The following is a 20,648-nucleotide window of genomic DNA, read 5'->3' as shown; positions in this document are numbered from 1 at the left end:
CTCCTGCAGGAATCAGGACCTGCTGTTCTTCCCCAATCCATGGGGATTCAAATATAATTGCACTTTACTGGCGGAATGCAACCACACGGTACCACTGTTTATGGGCCTCGTCAGTACTGTGAAACCGGCTTCTGCAAGATGACTCCTTATCATGCAAACACAAGAGGCCACCTGAAACACTGATAACATGTTGGTTTGTAATTTCCTTGTACATGCTCCAGCCTCAGGTGACCTAGCATGGTTAGTAGATGTATTTGCTGAATTCATCTGTCTCTTCAAATGCACCAACTTCTTTGCACCTTCACTACCCTTTCTACATTTGATATTGATTGTTGAGTGCAATGCTGCTTCCTTTATTTATTACCATTTTATTTTTCAGCAACCCGTCCCGAACTGAGTGTCAGGACCTTAAAATGTACATGTCCCTTTGGCTGGCCGCCTTGCACCGGCCAGCCAGCCATGGTCATTTTAAAATTCTCTAACCAAGCTGCCCTAGACAGCTGGGTTAGAGAAAGCTCTGCCTCCAGTGCTCTTGAGGGCGATGAATGAGGCCGCTCCCTCCAATCCTGACGCTGCTCTCATGCTGGTGAGAGCAGCGCCAGGATTCATTAGGGGAGTTAGCTGGGTCCCGTATTGGAGCATGTAATCAAAGACCAAAGGAGGAGGACGTCGCTTTGCGGAGGAACGTAGGTCTATTTCATTTTTATTTTTTTGGCACCCGCTGCACCACTTTCGGTACATGCCAGCCACCACTGCCCACACATAGATAACTCACGATCAGACCCATGTATGTTCTAAGCCAAGAAGGGCACAGTCAAAAAGAGAGTAAATTAAGAAGAAGGGGAGCAGAACATGGAAAATGGGAGAAGGGAATATCTGAGGGGAGTAGTGTAAACTAACATTAAAAAAAGTTCTTGAATAAATATATTTTGAGATTCCTCATTACATGCGTCAAGTTTGTGTGCCATGGGAAAACCACAAGAAAGTTCTTGCTGTTTAACCAGTTATTTGGATGTCCCTTTAAAATGGCTGACTCTGTCCTGAAGATAGGAAAGGCCTGACTTCCAGAAGGCGCGGTGCATGAGATTTTAATATTTCTTTTGCACGAGATGGCGAAAGAGTTTAATACCATAGCAAAAGGAGATTTGGGGCAGATCAGCAATCAGGCCCAAGGCCTCTGCTTGTTGGAAGGTGGTGCTCTCATTGGGGAGCATTATGGTGACCACTGCTATCTACCTAGTTAAGAAAAGGAATATTTGCAACGCATGCACTAACTCATCGAGTTACAGCATGTGTGAATGACATCGCAGCACACACCCTGCTCTGAGCTTCTATTCAGGTGCCACATAGGCCCTAGAGGTTTCTGTACAGAGACCCTGACAGCACACTTCTTCCTACACTGAAATTGTCCCCCTAGTTTTGTTTTTTAGGAGCCAAGGGTACTCTGCTTGGATGGCCTAACTGTCCACCACCTCCTGGATGGCACACAGATAGCATGTCCCTTGAAGGTTTTTTTTCACAAGTCCACTGTCAAAAGAGTTCTTTTCTTTGCTTGTTTCTGTGGCCAAAGCAAATTAAGGAACTCGTCTTTACATTGTGCAGGTGGCAACATTTTGCTAGTACAATGGATATTACAGAAGTATCTTGACAAAGGTCTGCAGCTTCGTCTGAAACACCAAAGAGATCTGGACGTACATAAAAATGGCTAAAATGGTCCATTTGTATGCATTAAAGAGGGTCCTTGCAGCACATTTACAGACCCATTTAATGTATGTATAGCATATGTAATTAGAATACATTGCATTAGGAAAATAGTATTAAAATGAAGACGTTTATATTAGAACATTGGAATGTTGAGCGCTCCATTGAAGACAATGGAGTGCTCCGGGCTTCTAATGGCTGTTAGAAGCCTGGAGCATCAACATTCCAGTGTTTTCTTTTCACAGCTGTTGCTGGGGATTTCAGGCCCCTCGGGCTCTGTGAGGCCTTTGTTTTACTAATTAGAACATTCTGCCCTCTAAGGGCGGAATGTGCTAATAGCCTTAGAGCCGTCAGTAAGGGGCTCTACCTGCCATTACATGTTGCCTCTCTGTAAGGAAAACACGCCTTTTCCTGCATGAGAACCCCCTACTGGATTTATCTGAAACCTTGTACACAGGGCGGGGCTCCTGCAGTCCCAAGCCTGATCTCTGAGGCGAAATTACCTGAATTTGGAGAAATACACTGGACACTGATTGGTAGTGGGCGTCTGCCAATCAGACACAGTTTAGCCTCTCTGGAAGGAAAGCACTTGGTTCCCTGCAAGAGACTCCCCTGGTGAGTTCACCTGAATCTCTGCAGACAGGTGGAGGCTCCTGCTGTCCAAGGGACTTTCTGAGGAAAAAAAACCTGACGCAACCTGATTGTCTGGACCTTTGAATTTGTAGGAGTGCACTAGACACTGATTATCAGTGGGCATCTGTCAAACTGCCCTGCTTTGGAAACAGAAGCTAGAGCTATCTGCACCTTTACAAACATGCTTTGAACTGAAAATATGCCTGGACCCCCTTAGAAGAAGGTTCATTCTGGAGGATGCAGCCGCCGGGCTGCCTAGTTTCTCCTTGCTAGAACCAAGTCTGTGTCCTTGCTTCATGTGTGCTTATCTGCCCTGCTGCGGTACAAACGGGCGTGGTGATGGACGGAGCATCTGAACCAATCAAACACTCACACCCAGTCAACAGATCTGGGTTTAATCCATCACCGTTCTTTAGCCCACTCTGCCACCCCAGTCCAGACATGGCCATATGCAAATCAGTCTGCCCCTGTGCCTCATGGGAACAGTCCAGCCCGAACTGCCAAGCCATGCCTTCCCTGGACCGGAAACAAGCTTCAGAGGACCGGTTGCCCTGCTGCAGCTGCTGAATTTGCCCTGTACTGAAGCATGTATTACCAACGAGAGCCTGACTCTCCTCTACCTCTTACAATGAGGCAGACAGATTGCTGAAGAATCAACCTCAATGATACCAGATGCTTATGAAGCTCTGCAAGGAGATTTTAATATTATGTAGTCAGATTAGCCGGGTGCCCTGGTGGTCTTACTGAACAGCATCTGCCTCACTGTTGCACACTCCTCCGCTCCCCTCAAGAATATCCTTCAGAGATTGCAGGTCATAGCACAATTTATGTTTCTCCTTAGTGTATTACCAGCTGTTGTGCTATCTATATTTATTTGAGTACTGTTTATACTGGTGATACTGTGAGTACAATGTGTGTGTGTAATATTTTTAATCATCTTAACGCGTGTTTCCTGGACATTGGTACTTTATTGTACTAACTGTGATGCACTTTACCTAGACCCCCCAACCCCCACCCACATCTGTTGAGTCAATCTTTGAAATGCTCGCCCGCTCAAAAAGTCTACGCAAAATGTCAAGGGCAGAGATGTGAGATTCTGTATTTGGTGCAATGAAATGAAATAAATAATGGTAGTGCTTAGTTTGAGCTGGTGGGGCACTTAATGGTCAACACCGTGGCTTGTGACTGTCTGCCACATGGTCTGTCTGGCTAATTTAGACATGGCCACAATAACACTTAATTAGTACTTCATTATACATTAAAAAGGACTATTACTTGCTGCCCAAGCCATTTGTATAGCTTTGGGGGGCCTTGAATAGTCCAAATTGTCACACTTGTAGGAGTGTGATGGTAGTAGTTGTGTTGTTACTATTACTGGCAGCATGGCAGGTGCAATGTGTGGTGTAAGCTTCAGTAGCCTCCTGAAGAGAGCCCTGGCACTTACGTTTTTTTTTTAACAAATTAAGCACTGCGAGAACCTTAAGCACTGATCAAAGGGAACTTGCCCTTCCCATCTTTAAGAGATCGTGGCAGGTACCGATGGTTTAAAGAGGGCTTTCCTTGATCAAAATATGCATAATAACAGCAATGATGCCCTGGTTCCTTGAACTCCCTTGATAAAAGAAGGAAGAACAGAAAAATACTCACCAAGGACTTTATACATCTCTTAAGACAGGTCTAAAGATTGTAGGCCAACCTGCCTTTATCAGAGGAGACAGACAAAAATGGAAATTCAGGATGAGGGGTGGGCCATCCTATAGGGATGTGTGGGAAAAAGGAAGAGTTTTCTTAAAGAAAACATACCATTTCTCTCAAGAAAACTTTTACAATCACCTCTTTGCAAGCTGAAACAAGGGAGCCACCATCAAGAGAACACCATTTGGATTCCTGCCTTAAAGTGAATGGGTAAAAATAAATCTTGCAATGACAACTGTTTTTTTCCAGCCAGCCCCCTTGTGTCATCCTATGTCTCCTGCAGCCATCATCATGTTACACAGTAACACGAACCATCTCCATAGTGAACCTTTATCTCTCAAAGTCAGCATTATCCGATCCTCTGTGGCCTATTCCTTATACCTTCCAAAATGTCACCCTCCAATATAATTAACAGGATCGATTGATTCATAACATTTTTATAAACAACGCTACAAAAATACCTCTTGGTACTATAGGGCCATATTGCCTTGAACTAAGAAGTGGCAGGGGTTCACGGAATCAATAGACAATGTCAAACGCATTGGGCATCATTACCGTAAATTAGAACATTGGAATGTTGGGAGCTCCACTGAAAACAATGGAGTGCTCGGGCTTATAATGGTTGGTATAAGCCTGGAGCTCCAACATTCCAATGTTTCTTTGTTCACAGCTGTGGCTGTGAACAAAGGCTTCAGGGAGCCTGAGGGGATTCCAATCCCCTCCCGCTCCCATAAGGCTTTGTTCTTTTTTGTTAGAACATTCTACCCTCTAGTGGCAGAATGTTCTAATAGCCTTATAGCCCTTCGTAGCTGGGCTTTACCGGCTATTAAAGTCCCTCTCCCTTGTTAAAGGTCCTCGTCTTCGGCTCCGGCCTTTAACGCTGGAGAGGGCCTTTAATAGCCGGTATAGCCCTCTACGGCGGGCTATAAGACTTTAATATAGGTTTTAATAGGCCATCATTACTCCAGTGTTTGTGGCCAACTGAAGCGAAGTAAAGATGCCAACACACAGACTGTTTGTATAATCTAGTTTTAAGTTTACTCTGGCTTCCAGCTACTAATGGCCGATAATGAGAGGAGACAAAGTAAACCATCTGAGGAGGCATTTACAACTCCCTGGCTAATAGTATACTGATCGCGTTACCTGTCTTTGAGCTCAGAAAAATTTATATCGGTGTATTTTTTGCATGTATATGAATCCAGCTGGAACTCGTCCAGGTGTTTATCTGGTTTCAGCAGACCTGGAGCTTTTCTACTGAGACCTCTCCCCATTGCCCCATTGCTTTTTTACAGGATGAGCAGGGTATCTTGATTGTTTTCAGCGAAGTCGTTTTCAAAGTGAACCTTTATATCTTCATATTCCATGGTTGGATTGCGAGTTGGGCGGCACTGCAGGTTACTGTGTAGGAAGTCCACAACAGGACCATCCATTTCTGTGTTAGCACTCTCTGGAGTGGGGAATTACCATGTGGAACTGAGTTTACACGTGGAGCTGATTTTACGTCATAAAACCTCATGAATTTCCTAATTCATGTGGTTCAACAATGAGCAGGTGTTATATGTACAGTTGGGCCTCTGGGTGTGCTGTAGGGTGAGGAAGGGGTGTGGGAAGTAGGTGAGGAAAAAAAGGTAATTTTTTGTCTAAAGAAATGGAGAATAAGGCTGCTGCAACCAAAGACTTATGCAATTTTTCTGGCCGGATTTACTGGTCGGAAAAATTGGGTATGGTTTTCCAAGTGTGGAAATATTGGATGTGGAAAAACCTAATGTAGGAAAATGGGTTACTGGTTAAGGGGAGTGGAACCCTTCTCACCTACCAAGCAACCCCAAATTAACCTGTGCTTAACTTAGAGGCGTTGTGTAAAGTACTTAGACAGCCCTTTAATCAGTAAAATAGTGAAAACTCAACTCAAGAAAAATCCCACATCAATGTAGGGAAATAGAGTAAAATGTAATATATTATTTGAGACCAAAGCAATCGCAAGTCGTGAACCCTCTTTTTGGTTTAGTCTGTCTGGCTTCCTAGCGAGAACCTGCAGCCTCTTTTTACAGAGACTGATTCCTATTGAAACACATTGGGCCCCCGACGCTGATTTGCACTGTACACCCAGACTCACGTGCTGCTGGTGGTGTACTGTTGGTGCCCCTTGGATCTTGCCTACAACTCATCTTAACTCCTAGGGATTGGTCCTGTAAGTTGATGTACTGTACGGTAAACAGACATAATATCGACTGCAAAATATCGAATGGACATAATATCGAGTTTAAAATATAGACTGGACAAAATATCGAATGGACAGAATATAGACATCAAAAATATCGTTTTTAAGGTAAGTAATGTAATATCGAATGTTAAAAATATATACTAAGTTAAAATATCGAAGTATATAATATAGGTTATTAAAATTATCGAATTTTTAATAGTATCGAATTTTTTATAGTGTTTTTTATGTTATTATAAGTGTGAAAATTGTGTATTTATGTTATAATTAATTTTAAATAATGAAATTTGTTTTTTTAATTTTTGCGTAATTTAATTCTGTAGTGGGTTGTGGGTTTATAGGGGAATAGGGTGGGAAGTAATTTAATTATAATTAATTAAATATGGTATTCATTTTTAATTAATTGTTAATTAATTTATATTTGGTAATTAATTAAATTTTAATTGGCAATTAATTTTAATTAATTGATTAATTGCTAATTATGTTAATTTTACTAATTTATTTTCTGTAGCGGGTTGTGGGTTTATAGTGGAATTGGGTGGGAAGTAATTTAATTATAATTAATGAAATATGTAAAAATATTTATTGGTGTTTTTTAGAATTAATTGTTAATTAATTTTTCATGGGTAATTAATACAATTTTTATTGGCAAATAATTTTATTTAATTGATTAATTCCTAATTATGTTAATTTTACTAATTTATTTTCTGTAGCGGGTTGTGGGTTTATAGGGGAATAGGGTGGGAAGTAATTTATTTATAATTAATTAAATAATTCAATGTATTTAATTGTATTTATTTTAAATTAATTGTTAAATAATGTTTAATTGTTAATTAATTAATTGTTAATTTGTAATTAATTTGTATTAATAGGTAACTAATAGTAATAATTAATTTTTATTTGTAATTTTAATTGATTAATTGTTATATTATATTAAATTGGAAATTACTTTAAATTAATTTTTTATAGATATTAATTTATATATTTTTAAATAATATATGAAGTATTTACTTTCCCTACTGTTGCACTCTCTGGAGTGGGAATAGTAATTTTTACCCCCTACGCTATCCAACGCTTTCCCTATTGTTGCACTCTTTGGAGTGGGAATAGTAATTTGAACCCCTACGCTATCCAATGCTTTCCCTGCTGTTGCACTCTTTGGAGTGGGAATAGTAATTTTTACCCCTACGCTATCCAACGCTTTCCCTACTGTTGCACTCACTGGAGTGGGAATAGTAATTTTTACCCCTACGCTATCCAACGCTTTCCCTACTGTTGCACCCACTGGAGTGGGAATAGTAATTTTTACCTCTACGCTATCCAACGCTTTCCCTACTGTTACACTCACTGGAGTGGGAATAGTAATTTTTACCCCTACGCTATCCAACGCTTTCCCTACTGTTGCACCCACTGGAGTGGGAATAGTAATTTTTACCTCTAGGCTATCCAACGCTTTCCCTACTGTTGCACTCACTGGAGTAGGAATAGTAATTTTTACCCCTACGCTATCCAACGCTTTCCCTACTGTTGCACCCACTGGAGTGGGAATAGTAATTTTTACCTCTACGCTATCCAACGCTTTCCCTACTGTTGCACTCTTTGGATTGGGAATAGTAATTTTAACCCCTACGCTATCCAATGCTTTCCCTACTGTTGCACTCTTTGGAGTGGGAATAGTAATTGTAACCCCTACGCTAGCCAACGCTTTCCCTACTGTTGCACTCTTTGGAGTGGGAATAGTAATTGTTACCCCTACGCTATCCAACGCTTTCCCTACTGTTGCACTCACTGGAGTGGGAATAGTAATTTTTACCCCTACACTATCCAACGCTTTCCCTACTGTTGCACCCACTGGAGTGGGAATAGTAATTTCTACCTCTACGCTATCCAACGCTTTCCCTACTGTTGCACCCACTGGAGTGGGAATAGTAATTTCTACCTCTACGCTATCCAACGCTTTCCCTACTGTTGCACTCTTTGGAGTGGGAATAGTAATTTTAACCCTTACGCTATCCAATGCTTTCCCTACTGTTGCACTCTTTGGAGTGGGAATAGTAATTTTTACCCCTACGCTATCCAACGCTTTCCCTACTTTTGCACTCTTTGGAGTTGGAATAGTAATTTTTACCCCTACGCTATCCAACGCTTTCCCTACTGTTGCACCCACTGGAGTGGGAATAGTAATTTTTACCCCTACGCTATCCAACACTTTCCCTACTTTTGCACTCTTTGGAGTTGGAATAGTAATTTTTACCCCTACGCTATCCAACGCTTTCCCTACTGTTGCACCCACTGGAGTGGGAATAGTAATTTTTACACTTCCGTTATCCTATGGTAATAATATTGATTAATATTTAATTATATTATGTTACTATATATATATATGTTTTTTTTTTTTTTTTTCACAACAAGTTATATATATGTTTTAACAAATATGATTGTAAACATTTTTTCTGTAACTTTCATTAATTATTTAATTATTATAAGGTAATTTAAGTATTTTTAAGTATATTTTAGTAATTAATTTTTAATATTAATTTAATTTAACATTGTTTTTAATAAAGTCGATATTTTTATAAATTATATTTTTGTAAACGATATTTTTTACTCAATATTTATGTACTTACCTGTTTGTAGAAACAAAGTCGATATTCTGTCTGTCGATATTTTGTCAACGATATTTTTGATAGTCGATATTATGTCCCTCGATATTATGTCAGTGATCCCAACTGTACCTGTATGCAGTACTTGTTCTTCCATATTTAGGATAACATTGGAGAACTCAGAAATTGCAGCGTCCACTTTTTAAAGTGAAAAATAATGTATATTTAAAAACGTACTTACCTGAATGTTTTTCTCTGATGCCTAAACATATATAAAGATAATTGTTATTTTTATAAATTGGTGTGGATCTCCTTCTTGAGTTGTGTTGTCATTTATTGACCATTGTTTGTATTTGCAAATGTCTTACACTCCTTTGTGTTAAGCCTAAGACTGCTCGACCACACTACCCTCTAGTAGAGCACTTTGGGATTTTATAGCAAGCCAGTCCACTCCTAAGAGATCGCCTGGACTCTTTATACAGTATAACAGATTCTTGATATTTCACGTAAAGAGCCATCTTCCTACCAGGAGTTCACTTTTAGCATACGTAAAGGTTAAAAGTGCATGCCCAACTTTTTAGATACACTGCACTCTGCCCTATGGGCTATTTAGAGCCTATGCTCAGGTGACATATATGTAATAAAAAGGGAGATTTAGGCTGGCAGAAAGTTTATTTTACCAGGTCGAAATGGCAGTCATAAACTGCACACACAGGCTGCAATGGCAGGCCTGAGACGTGGTTAAAGTACCACTTAAGTGGCTGGCACAATCAGTGTTGGTGGCCCACTAGTAGCATTTAATTTACTGGCCCTGAGCACAGGTAGTGCCACTTAATTAAGGACTAACATGCAACTTAAACGTGCCAATTGGGTATAAGCCAATGTTACCATGTTTTGGGGAAAGAGCACAAGCACTTTAGTAGTGGTTAGCAGTGGCAAAGTGTGCAAAGACCTAAGAACAGCAAAAATAAAGTCAGCAAAAACAGGATGATTGAAGGCAAAAGGTTGGGGAAAACCCAGGCCAAGGGTTTGGGGTCCAGCACCTAACAAGTTTAAACGAGGTGCAGCAGAATTCGACTAATTATTTATAGCCTATATTTTTTAACTCCTCATCTGCATCATTCCAGCTTTGCAGCATGTGGTTCATGTGAAATGAACATCAAAAGATACTTGCTCATAGGGTGATTGGCATTGATGTTTGCTGGTATTGTAAGTGGAGCAAAATCCTGCAAAAATGGATCTTCGTTTCATTTGAGCAGTGATTAATCTGGGTTATGGTTGTTACACTCCCCTTTGCTTCCCGGGTTCTAGAATGGGCCAGAGCGACAGCAACAACATCAAAAAATAAATAAAATAAACAACCATACTGTTTTATTCAGGCTGTGAAACAAGATTCTTTGAACAGAGTAGCGGACCCGGAAGTAGCTGCTGGAGCCACATCGCCTATACTCAGCTCCTGTTTGCCACTCTCTCTTAAGGCGTGTGGTCAAGCCGCAGCGGCTGAAGGTACAGTCGTTGCTGGTGGGTTGTCATCTTCTGAGCTGCAGCTTCATCACTGTAGTCTTTTTAATAACTGTAGATTATTCAGCTGATGTGACCGGTGTAGCCTGCACTTGCTTCTTCCTCTGACGGTTACATTTGGAACTTGAGCTTAACCCACATGCACTTCTTATGTGGTTGTTTTTTAGACTAATATTAAATCCAGTATTCATTGTGCCTCCAGCACCTATTAGCCCATCCCCTTTTCTGAAGTTCCAACTTGGGGTTGCTGGTGTTAATGGGAAGGAACACTCATTGTCTAGTGGAGCCTGCTGTGGCCTACAGCCTGAAGCTATTATTGGTCCAGGAGGACCCAGACGACCAATCATGATGTTCGTTCCATTTTCTCCTGCTGGATCTTTCAAGTCATTCTCTCTGTCAATGTTATGTTTTCTTGGCAATACATGAAATGGTTGTACAATGCCCTGCAGTAAAGATGGTGCCTAACTGCCTTAAAGACCAGTGCCCAAAGGTATGTGATTAATGGGTTCCACTGGATCATACCAATTGTGTTAACCTTTCTAACTTTGACACAGTGTCCAGTCAGTGATGATCAGGAGGCAGATATTTTACTTATATTTAACTAAAATAATGACTATTGGAAATGCATTTGGAAAAATCTTTTCACTATAGGTATTATTTATATCGTTTTAAAGTTTTTGCTTGTTTTTTTATATTGACTTTCTGTCCAGTTGTTGTATGGTGCCTTTTGTAAAGTTGAAACAATGAAGGTTTGATGATGATGGTCAAAGTGTTCTGAGTAAGAGACCACTAGAATTATGCGTGACTGGAATATAACATTCTGCAGTCAGCTTGGTTAAATTGTGATTTATTGTATTGTATTGTAACTGCATTTATAAAGCGCTTACTACCCCTGACGAGGCGTCGAAGCACATTTTTGGCAAGTAGCACGCTGCTCCAGAACCCATAAAGGATTAGTGGTAAATTAGTATGGTGAAATATGAAAGTAGCTTGAGTGGTGGATATTTTAGTCAGTTATTCCGATTGAAAAGGATAGTGGAGGGATAGAAGAGGGAAAAAGGTTTGCATTTATTTAGCGCTTGCTACCCCTGATGGGGTGTTGAAGTGCACTTTCGGCAAGTACTCCAGAACCCATTAAGAATTAATGATGAATTAGTACAGTGAAATATGAAAGTAATTCGAGTGGTGGACATGTTAGTCAGGTATTTGGATTAAGATGCATCATGATGCAGCACATTAGGTGGTAGAATTATTTTTTGTAATTGTAGCACACATTAATACTGTCAGTCAAAGGTTTTACCTGGTACATATCAGTTTCACAGCTGCATACAACAAGCGGGCGGCATCTAGAAGGAACCCTTGCAAAGAGTCTCCCTCTGCGTGGGGCATTTTTCACTAATGTATGATCTGTATGCGCCAGAAACCAACTTTTATTCTTGGAATCTGCAAACTATGACGAAGATGTTGGGCTGTGTGATTCATGGGTTTAATTTATGACACTGAAACCCCCGCTGCTGCTGCATCACATTATTCCAGTAGCTTGGAGAGGGGTTAACATTCTTTGATTGAAGCAGTGGTCGCACACAGGGCCACAAGTTTAATTAGATTATAGGACAGAGCTGACTTCATTATTCAGGAGCAAATTGCAAATCATGCATCACAATGAGTCACATTATAAGGCAGTATTATTTCATTCTTTTTTCATTTAACGGACACTAATAGTCTATAGGCAAATCTTTCACCTCATTAGTGCCAGCATAACACCTGAATACAGCACATATAGAAATTAAAATGTGAATAGTTCACCTTTGCAAAAGGTCAGGTACTTTGCGGTATGTGGCACTTTTTATACTAACTTTTAAGTGCTTTCAGCTCTAAACATTCTTTTATTGAATTGTACAAATTATGCAGCAGAAGGTAGATTATGTGGTGAGAGTGGTAGGTCTATAATAATGCAGAAAACAGTAGAATTGCAATATTCCAATGGCCCTGGGAAATATTAAACCTTGAAAGATACTTTTCCTTGCAGGAAGATGACCTGCCTCCCACAATTTCACTGTACCTTCGAGTTTTTTGTGTAGAGTTTTATCTAGCATGATCTAGACCCGAAGGTTTCAGAGCGCTTTATATGAGCACCAGTTACGTTACACAAGGACACAATAATTTTTGTCATGCACAGGGAGATTACGTGATTTGCCCAAAATCACAGGATGTTGAGCATTGTTGCTGAAACTCGAACCCGGTTCCCCAGCTCCGAGGTCGACTGCCCTAACCTTTTGGCCACATTCTCTCCCCATTCAGGATAAAGCATCTACAGTGGGTGTTATTGGTTAATCAGAAGATTACCTCCCAGTATTGATTTCATAACATCATTTACCATTTACTCTCATCACTGAAGCAGGCTGGTTCACCTATACTATAATTGTGTTGAGAAGACGCGAAACTAGAGCCAAATTTCGGGGGGCTACTAAAGATTTTGGGGGAGGGGCTAATTCTTCCAGCAATAGGGAGAGTGGAGAAGCAGGGGCTCTAAGGAGGGGTGAAAACACAACAAAGCCTTGTTAACAAGTAAATGATCTTTTAAAGACCTGTGAAGTACTCAGGTGCGGCTGCAACAAGACGGTCGCCAGCCCGGGAAGCTGTCTCAGCCGGGCTGACAAACATGACAGGGTGGGCTGAAGCCCATTGAGCCCGAACAACAGTCTTTCTCCAACTGCCCTCCAACCGCCACCCTCGCCCAAGGTTCTACAATGGAACAAAGGGACGTCATAGAACCATGGGCGAGGGCTCGCGATCAAGGGACAGCGCGAGGCAGTTTGCGAGACATGTACAAGGCAAATGAGCACATGCCAATACAAGGATACAATAGTAAACACAACAGATGCCAGTGATGACTCTTGACTTGCAAGAGCGAAGAACATGAGTCTGAAAGTGTTTTGCACGTCCGTGACGGCCTCAAGGGAGATCAAGTCCCAGCAGGCAGAAATTACCCGCATTCTGGAGTCAAAAGGGATTTAATATGAGTATGTTGATATCGCCCAGGACAACAGCTTCCTTGAAGAAATGAGGACCAAATCGGGGAACCCAAAAGCTGTCCCTCCCCAGATCTTCAATGGAGACCACTATTGTGGGGATTTTGAAATGTTCAAGGATGCCATTGAATGTGACACCATGACCGAGTTCCTGAAGTTGAGCAAAAAATGAGTCGTTATCATCTCATGTTCATCTCTGACTGCATTCCTACCTGGCCAGATTCCAGTCCTGCAACTCCTGAGCTGTCTCCACATTCCACTGAAACTTCAATCCCCATCTTACCCTGCGCCATGTATGTTACAGCATGGTGGAGCCAGATGTTGCTGTGCATTCCATCTGCGTAATCTTCCAGCCTCTGCAGCTTCCAGTGTCACATCTCTCCCAAAAAGCTAAGCATTCGATTGCATTTGAGGGACCCATGAGGGCAGACTACTCAGTCCCGTGTTGCTTTGCTGGATAAATGATTTTCATATTCTAATGTGTTAATTACCATTTCCCTCCTCCAAGTAAAAATATAAACAAAACATGCAGACGACTTTGACCTTACCAGTCTTAAGTGCTGCTTAACTTGATAAGCCCTTTGCTCTTGTGCAGGTCTGAAAAGCCCACACAGTACCTGGCCACTCATGTGGGTAAAACCCTCTTTTTCCGACCTGTCTTGATTTGTGAATGCCACAGGCATTATAAATGCTGATGAGCCTGCCTTCTCCATCAATCTGAGTGTACACCATTCCCCAGTGTTCCATACTCTGCTGCTTTTGTAATCTCTGGACCAATACACTTGTAATGATTCCTGCCAAAAGGGAAGTTAAAATTGTGCTTTGTCTTCCAAGCTGCTAATAAATGTGATTGGACCTTGAAAAAAAAAAAGAAAGAAAGGTGTCTTTACCTTTTGACTGCTGGAAGTTCGTGACCATCATTCTCCCTGTTGCTGCTTGCCGCATCTCGACCAAAGCGGCCGCCGAGCGGAGGACTACCATCCCCAGGGGGCTGAGCGGCGCCACGTGACCACACGCGCCCGGAGGCGCCATAAATCAAACCCCTCATCCGCGTCGCGGGAGCAAGCCCGGGCCAAGGGCGGGCCCGTTTAAGCCCGTTAAAGACCGGGTAAGACTGGACTGGGCCACCCCATTTATATTTGTCCTGTAAATACTCATCTTGCCCCCTTCATCGGACATAGTGTATGCTTCACCCTCTCTACTATTGATACAACTTTATTCATTGTTATAAACATCATGACCACCAGAGGTACTAGGAGTAAAACAGCACAGGGTGCAGCACAGATCATTGGTCCAATTGATCATTATATCACTAGGGCAAATGAGGCAATTGACCAAGGCATAATCCTTTTAGAACGCAGGGTATCACAACATTTAGCCAGGGCCAAACGGTCATCGTTGGGTTCCCTAGCCTCAGCTAGGACATCTACTTTACTACGGCAACCTGGCCCATTACTGGAAGTACACGTAGAAACCCACACTGTGCCAAATACGGTTGATTTGTCGGCTTCCCTGGAGCTCTCGGACTCGCAATCGTCCATGATGTTAGAAAAAAACCCTGTTCTTTTTGCGAGCCCGAGACGGGAGGATGTAGACATAGCGCTAGACCGGGGATTGAGGGAGGGCGCCATACCTAAACAAAAGAAACATAAGAAATTGCTTAAAGCGAAACAATCTAAGAAACATATTCACCACAAAGAACTATCTACCAATCAGCCAACAGGACAAGATAGTTCAACGCAGAGAGAGTTAAACACTATACCAACAGAAATAATAAATATCTCCATGAACACAGCGAACCTCAGTGTAACTAGTAACACGGGAGTAGGGTGTAAAGTCTGTGGGGTAAATAACCAATTATTAATCAGATTAGGTGAACTTGTTAAAACTTACATGCATCCCATTGAAATGAGCCTTAAAAAGATCGAAAAGCAGATAGCTGCTCTGAACGCAACTTCTAATATTCCGAAGGGGGTGGGGCTGGTGCAAACAGGGGGGCATAAAGTGAACAGCAAAACCCCTAAGGTAGGGGTGCAAGCCACAAAAGTTGTTACTGAAGCGACAATTACAAAATCGAAGCCCCCTCCTGTAGTGGCGAAGAAGGTCCCCGAGACAATAAAAACTCCAGTCCCCCCTAACATACCGAAGTCTGTCCCTACTAAACCATCAGGGGCTCAATATACCAACACTAGGAATAGGGGGAGGGGTGGGCACCCAATACACTTACCACCAGAAGCAAGCCCTTACGTGGTAATTATGACTGGGGTCCCCGAGCTGAGTCCCAATGTGGAGGAACCAGGCTGGTCTTTAAAAAACAAGGTAATGTATTGGTTATCTACCAACAGACCGTTGCCACCGCACTTGGCTAGCAGAGTCTCAATGGTCCGCAGGGTCCCGTGGATAGGTAAGGAGTTGAAAAGAATCCCGGGAGACTGTGTTATAGTCAATTTTGATGACCCACACACAGTAGAGCACATTTGTTCCTGGGGTATGCCGGTAGCGAACGATGAGATAGACACAAAAAGACTCTCCTTCTTTTATCCTCCAATACCTCGTTGCAACGAAGGCCCAGAATGGAACTGGACTCAAGTAGGAAACTGGGATAGGAGAAGGGAATGGGTTGACTGGTCAGGAACCGGAGGTAGAGACATTGCTCCTCTGGTAGGTTGGAGAGGCATTCCAGTCGCAAACAGATTTAACTGCTTAGAAATGGTGGATTGACTACCACCCCGTACTGGTCAGGGTAGCTCGGGCCCAATACCTCTTGGGTCCAAATTCCAACAACCATCCTTTAGCTCTCCGAGTTCCTCCCCAAACATCGTAATCCCCGACAGGATGATGGAATTAAAAACAAAAACACCCAATCCCTCTATAGGAATAACTGCTGATTTATCAAAGACTTTAGCTGCTAAGAATGCGACACCTGGTAGGGTGAGGGAGGTGGCCATCCCACGATCATCAGAAGCAGGTTTGGTCCATGATAGATCTATAATCCCTGACGAACCCTCTAATACACAAATAAACGTTCCGGTGCCAGAATTCTATCCCACGATAGGCATAAAAGCTTCCAACGTTCCCCCTGAAATTAATGACTCGTCTAACTCCATCCTAACCATCTCTGTTCTATTTTGGAATGTTGCCGGTCTTCGCTCCAAAGTAAATCTTAAAGCATGGTTGGATACAGTTAGTGTACACCAGATAGTATGCCTGCAGGAAACCTGGGCCATCGACCCTATATAGCTTCTAGGTTATAAAACATATCATGTCCCAGCTAGCTCTAGAACTTTTGGTAGACCTAAGGGAGGTCTTGCAGTATATACCGCAAACAACTTACCACCTATGGACATAATTGTTCTTTTGTCTGGCGAGAATTACCAAATCATAAGGGCTTCATTTAATAAATGCATGACATATTTCCTGGTTAACTTTTATAATAACCTTTCAGTCAACTGAATGTGCAAAAATCTTAATTGAAATTACATCTTTTTTAAATGTACAGCGGAATAAGCTCATTTCCTCTACCTATTATGTGATTTGGGGGGGGGGGATTTTAACATTTCATTATGTAATAATTACAAGAATGGCACCTGTGGTCTTCAGGATGAAAATGGATGTTCCCTGACACACTTTACACATACGAAGTGAGGTAATTTCCTAAATGAGTGTCTATTTTCATTAGAGATGGACTTTGCGAATGACCTTATAGATCCCCCTTCTGACTTTTTGCCAACGTTTCATGGTAGGGGTTTGTCAAGTGTCATCGATTACATCTTATGTTCCCAGATTATAAAGGGTCAACTGGTAACTTTTAAAACAGGCTCGGATATTAGCAGTGACCATTTTCCTAATAGTGTTACCCTGTCAATTAAAAATGTTTCATTTCAATTAACTAGGCCAAGTTTACTGAACCAACAATCGTTGTCCATGGACAAAGTAAACGGCTTTTCTGTAAAATGGTCTAAAATTGACCCAGCAGTAATCACTAGTAAAGTGGTATCCAGAGCCCTTCCGTGGATGTACAATTGCTTAGCACTAGATTCCTCACCCCAGATGATTATAACTAGTTTTTTGGAAATTATTAGAACCATACGGGAGGAGCTGTTTCGTAACCAAAAGTCCAGAAAATTGGAATCCAAAGGCTGGTTTAACTCAAATTGCCGTAAAGCCCTAACTGATCTAAAAACAGCTCTCCACGCCCCAGTTAGAGATCGAGCTGAAATTACTAAACTAAGAAAGGTCTATAACCTAGCACAGCTTAACAGTAGGAATGAAATTAAGAAGAACTTGTGGGCCCAATTACACGAGAGTTGTCAATCTAAAGACAGTTCTCTGTTCTGGCGTACGGTAAAATCACCCTTCTTGGTAGATGCCTCATCTTCACAACATCTTGATGTTGCAGTGACGGCTGATGAGTGGTGTTGGACCTAGATTACCCAAGCCTACATATGGTAGCCTGGCACAGTAGTGGTTACAGCTAAACTCAAGGCGTTGGTTAAGTGCTTACAAGACCCACTCACAGTAACTCAGTGATGAACCACTAAAATAAAAGACACAACACCAAACTTAGGAAAATACCAGTACCTTTTATAAAAATAATATACTTTCTGGTTCTTGTTTTAAATCCAAAGCAGTACACAAATAATTTACACTTTTCTCATAGCTCTCAAGTGACTTCTAATACTTTTCCTAGTCAGTAAATAAGAATCAAAGGTACATTGCATTTGGAAATTGCTTATAGTTAACTCTACCAGTCTACTCCTTTAATCACTGGTTACAGAAGGGTAAATTCACATTAGAGATTCAGTGTGTCATTTGCAGTGATATTAGCCTGCTTCAGTAGTTATTTTCAATAAGACATTGCATCAGTCTCCAGCATCACCACTCTGCATTCAATTCTGAAAATACCCTGATATATAAAACTAGACCACAGCCTTAATTGACTTTAAATTCTGTAATATGCTCTTATTCCTCCTTTCCACAGCTGAGATTATTAATCAGAGCAAAGTTACCCCCAGTTCTCAGAACTTCCCAGGGGCCCCTATTCCCTGCTCCTTACTTTAGCGTGGGGACGATGTTGTCCCAGTCCCCACGCGTCACCGCTGCCTTAAGGCTCCCTCTGGTTTCAAGATCTCACTGTCTCTTCCTCCCGCCGAGCCAGCTGCTTGCTCGGGGCTGGGGCGGTGGAATGACGATGATCACAATTCCCCCCTTCCTGCTCGCGTCAGCTTCTTTCCGTGACACTCGAGCGGGGAGGGTAAAGACAAAGCCACGCTTTGGCCTCCTTTCTGCTCCTCACCGGGAAGGATGTCCTCAAGCAACGCCCTCTGCGCGGCGGTCCACTCGACGATCCGGAGACGCTCCCTCAGCGCCTCTCCTCAGGCCAAACACTTCCTCACCGGGCATGCGCGGAAGCGCTCGCTCTTCTCCCGCCTCCTCCGGCGGCCGCTCACAGGAAGGACGCTACTCGCCTGGACCTGCTCGGTTACGCTACCCCTCTTGCCTTCAGGAGCGGACGTGCTCCGGGCATGCGCGGAAGCGCCTCTGCACTCTCCAAGCCTTGGGGTGATATTGACGCGGCCGGTGCCCCCGGGGACCCGCAGACGATCGGAGCAGCGCCGCTGCTCTCCCTCAGTCACTTCCCTCACCGGCTCCAGGGGAAGGATGTTCTCCAGCAGCGCCCTCGCTCCTCAGGAGGTTTATGGCTCCACAGACCCACGACTTCACCAGGGCACGACAAGGAACTCCAGCCACGTCACGGGGCTCACAGCTGTTCCCCCACGCTGGTAGGTGCAGCGCTGGGCATTGGCAATTAGGGAAACCCTCTACTCAGAGCGACCTGTCAGGATTCGTTGGGGCTCAGTCTTAGAAGGGTCTTCCTTCACACGTAGCTTATTCTGATTCTCAGCAGTTGATGTTTGGGGAGGGATTGGTCAGAGGTTGAAGGGGGAACGTCTCTCTGTAGTGACTGTCTGCCTCAAAGACAAACTAGTTGCTCCCAGTGCGTCCACCTCCTCTCACCACTGCCTCACTCCTCCACACTTGGATCAGCACAAATTGGCTGCTGGTCACTGGCCTTATATAGGGTGGCCTGAGACCTGCAGAAGTCTCTAGTCAATTCTAGAAAGTTCCCTAATGTTATCCTATGGACCTGTCCTCCAGTAGTGTCCGTTATGGCAGTTGGTGGACACCATCTTAGGTTTCTGGAGATCCCTAGATTTTCAAGGGGGGCTGACTAGGCCTCACAGGTTATGAGGGAAAAATGGCGTCATCGCCAAGGAACACCTAGCCCCCTGACAGCATTAAAAAATTCCCTGATGGACATATGTAAAAATAAAAATAGAAACTCTGGGAGGCTAAGGGGGACAAAAATAAATCATGATGGTTAGAGTCTTCCCAGAAGCAGACAGGTCTAACACGCGTCCCCCCCAGCTGAAAGTGGGGAGAACTACCCAACCCCTTGGGAATCCTCATCACTAAGGCGGAAATACCTGGATAGACCGTCTGCGTTGGCATGGTCTGCCCCAGGTCGGTGTTCCACCCTAAAGTCCATTCCCTGTAGGGAGATGGACCACCTTAGCAACTTGGGATTCTCCCCCTTCATTTGCATCAGCCAACGAAGGGGGCGATGGTCAGTCTGAACTAGGAAGTGCGAACCAAACAGGTAGGGTCGCAGCTTCTTCAGAGCCCAAACCACCGCAAAGGCTTCTCTCTCAATTGTACTCCACCTCCTTTCCCTGGGGAGTAGTCTCCTGGACAGGAAGACCACGGGTTGATCCAAGCCCTCATCATTTAGCTGCGATAACACTGCCCCAATGCCATGTTCTGACGCATCTGTTTGGACAATGAATTCTCTAGCAAAATCAGGGGCCTTGAGAATGGGAGCGGAACACAATGCTTGTTTCAAGGTCATGAAGGCTCGCTGGCAAGCCTCCGTCCAGACTACCCGTCGGGGTTGCTTCTTGGAAGTAAGTTCAGTGAGGGGTGCCACAATAGTGCCATACCCCTTCACAAAGGGACGGTAGTATCCAGTGAGGCCCAGGAAGGCTCGGACCTCTGTTTGAGTCTTGGGGGGCTCCCAGGCGATGATGGTCTCAATCTTTGCCTGGAGGGGCTGCACCGTCCCTCTGCCCACCAAGTGACCTAGGTACACCACCGACCCTTGTCCGATCTGACACTTGCTGGCCTTGATGGTCAAGCCAGCCTGTTGCAGGGCATGAAGAACAGCTTGCAGGTGCTGCAAAT

At 43.1% G+C, this 20,648-nt stretch overlaps 1 protein-coding gene and 1 pseudogene across 2 annotated transcripts in view; both read left to right on the top strand.

Moving 5' to 3' along the window:
• ALK (ALK receptor tyrosine kinase) overlaps positions 1-20,648 on the top strand; it is a 2,452,973-nt gene that overhangs the window by 924,650 nt on the left and 1,507,675 nt on the right. The gene's annotated exons all lie outside the window — the stretch shown is intronic.
• Positions 13,294-14,285, top strand: LOC144761940 (SH3 domain-binding glutamic acid-rich-like protein 3 pseudogene; annotated as a pseudogene). The gene has a single exon (XR_013595965.1). The product of XR_013595965.1 is annotated as an SH3 domain-binding glutamic acid-rich-like protein 3 pseudogene (transcript).

This window comes from Lissotriton helveticus, chromosome 6 (genome assembly GCF_964261635.1).
Source record: "Lissotriton helveticus chromosome 6, aLisHel1.1, whole genome shotgun sequence".
NCBI lineage: Eukaryota > Metazoa > Chordata > Amphibia > Caudata > Salamandridae > Lissotriton > Lissotriton helveticus.
Note: the sequence above shows the minus strand (reverse complement) of the source record. Positions and strands in the feature narration are given on the sequence as shown.